Here is a 3,104-nt window from a genome sequence, read left to right as displayed (position 1 = left end):
CTCGTGTGCAATATTATATGATAATAATAATAATGCTGTCTAGAGTTCTGTGTATGTGTGTGCGTGCGCACTGGTTCGTTCCGGGATGAGATGAGGTAACATGCCAGACACAATTTTGTTTGTGTCCCTCTGTCTACTTTTGACTTTACCACATTGGGTGTCCGTCCAAACCCGTCCCTGTGCGAGACAGTGGGTCCGTTCGCAGCGCCACTGTTCCCCCTCCCCTGTCACCTGTTGTTAATATACGCTGCCTAATCCACCCTGTACAATGTCAGCAGTTCAAAAGGGCGCAGTTCGTATTTTTGTCAACTTCAATTAGTGTGACATTCTTGTGGGTTGGGCGATCTCATTTCAGCGCTTATGTCCCTTCAAAGGGGCTGAAATGCGTAGGGATTTCTGAATGTGACTACAGGAATGACACAACCATGATATTCTGTCAGTGTGGTGCACTGGAATGAGAGGCCCACCCTGCACTCCACAAGATGGATTATTCTGCATATAATGGTATACATCTTTATTCTTAAGCCATGGACAACCAGTGTCTTGTGCTGAAAAACTGCCTCAGTTAACTGTAATTAAGTGAGAAGTCTCAATTTTGTTGTGACAAAAGTTATGTTGAGCTTCTTAGTATTGTCCTCCCAATGATCGCTAAATGTATTAATGTATGTACTATGTATGTCAGTTTTGGCCTGTAGACTAGTCATGTAGATATATTGGTTATATTATAACCAATATATCTACATGACTAGTCTTTTACAAAAATATTATTTTTGTAAATGATTTTGCCCTGTTAATTATATCGTGCCCGATGCATTTCAAAGGTGCAAAAATAAATATTGAATCTTCATATACTGTAAGTGCAATAACTTATTGTACTTTAATCACACAAAACATATGAGAGCAGAAAAAACATGATATACGTTATAGCTTAGAGCCATGAAAATCTTCAAACATAACTTTTGAAACCTCAATATAACTATTCCATATTTCACCTTGAGAAAGGAAAAAAAAGTTCAAATAATTGAAACTCAATGTGTCCTTATAACTAGTCCATATCACACCAAAAAGAAAAATTATACTCACAAATGGTAAACCAGTTATCTCACAAAGATAAAACAATATTTTACATCAACTTAGTAACATTTCAATGGGTCATATAACATTCCAAATCAGTCCAATTTGCATGCACATAAATTGCACATGCACATACAACAGCACACAGATTTATATAATTATGTTTATACTGGTTGCCTAACTTCAGTAGTATTAAAAGAGGGGGGGGGGGGATAAGGGTTGTGAAAGATGACATCACTTGGGTACTGGATGTTTTGCAAAAAGCTACAACTATTATGTACTCCCTATCCAGCTGTAGCTTTCTGTATTGGATTCTATGGTTGACAATGCAACCTGCGGCTTGCTTCTACATGGGGTGGACTTTACTGTGCCGACACAAGACAAAGGGATTATTGGTGATGTAAGAACACTGAAGCGTGGAATAAAACGTGAAAAAGATGGTAAATGATAACAGAATGAATCTTGTATGTATAAACCTGAGCTACTGTCTTTCCATGAGCTTTGTACAGAGGCCGTTCCATTGTATAAACCCCAGAGACCACACTTCCAACCTGCAGACAGGAACTGACCCAAGAAGACAGGCATATAATCCCACAATCTACAGCCTCCACATGTCCCAGGGTTAATTAAAAAGTCCTCCTGGGTTGGCCGTGCGGCTGTGCCCAGCACCAGAGCCCTGCACCCCGAGGTGGGGGCTGAAACTTTGGGCAAGTGGAGATGAGTAGAAGAGAGCGATGAGAGAGAGCACCAGTGCAGTGTGAGGGCTCCTTTGAAAGCAGAGCCATGACAGCTGAGGGGGAAGCATGTGCGAGGCATGTTTGTTTTGCATTTACCCCCTGAGCGCAGCTGTGTGCACTGTCCTTTTCCCAGAACACCGGAACACAGGGGACTGATCACGGCTCGCCCTCCCAGCAACCCCCTCAGTTAGACCAGAGAGAGAGCAAAGGGGCCCCATGTTCAGATTGTAGAGGAGACCGGGTTGGATATATGGACTGTGTAGTCAGTATTATGCATATGCATTAGATTTGAACTGCAGAGTAAAAACTGGATGTAATTTGGAAGACCCCACGTTGATCCACTGTGCTGACAGGTTATACCCTGCATCCTGGCTCACATACCTACCCAGGAGGTTATGTGTGGAGTGAATGTGGTTCAGGTTAAAGCATTAGAAATGGTTCCACTGCCTTAGGTGTAGATACAAAGTATCAGGTTCTTTTTACAAACCCTCGAGAGCCTTTTGTTTTGACTTAGGTCTAAATCAGATCTGGGTAAAATTTTTAAAATATCAGTATGCCCAACTGATAAACCATATCTATGTCATTGCCAGAACTCTTGGCAAAGTGTGATGGCTGCAAAGGCAGCATTACATCTTATTTTTGTCTCCCTTCGTTTCTCTCATGTATACAGACATGTCCTGAGAGGCAAATGCAAAAAGGTTGTAACAAGGGAGGAGACAGGGAACTTAATAACGCTTATAATGCCTTTAACTGTCCAAGCTCCGACCCAAAGACGAAAGAAAGATTAATGAACATGGGTTCAAACTTCAGACTGCTCAGGCCAACTTCCCCATACTGAAGCTATCTGCAAGATCCATGCATGAAGCCAATTCATGGCTTCAAATGTTTGGCTTTGAATATGAGAGAAATGTTACAAAGACGGAAAGAAATACAAATACACTTGTACCAAACCAAACTGAGTAGACCACAAAATAACATTCACACAGCCTACGAGACAGCCCCGACTGCCTAAACATCAAAGATGATGACATGATTTTTTTAAAAGCTGCTGAGAGCTGACATCTTTTCAGTGTTTTAAAGTGTCAATATTAGAAAGTATAACCTCCCCCAGGCCAGTCTGCTGTCTTTCTAGGCTGATCTGGGTGTTGTTTCTGGCAGGCTTGACTGACTGGTGGGCACTTGTCTCTGTGGAACCTTCAGAAAGTGGAAATGCAAGGGGTACGGGCAGGTCCACTTTGAGCTTGTCCTCTTGAAAACAGTGCTGGCTGTGTTTGGAGGCTGGTGCTCCCAGGC

Source organism: Gymnoscopelus braueri (genome assembly GCF_963280865.1).
Source record: "Gymnoscopelus braueri genome assembly, chromosome: 1".
Classification (NCBI taxonomy): Eukaryota; Metazoa; Chordata; class Actinopteri; order Myctophiformes; family Myctophidae; genus Gymnoscopelus; species Gymnoscopelus braueri.
The sequence above is the reverse complement of the archived record's forward strand: the minus strand, read 5'-3'. Positions refer to the sequence as shown.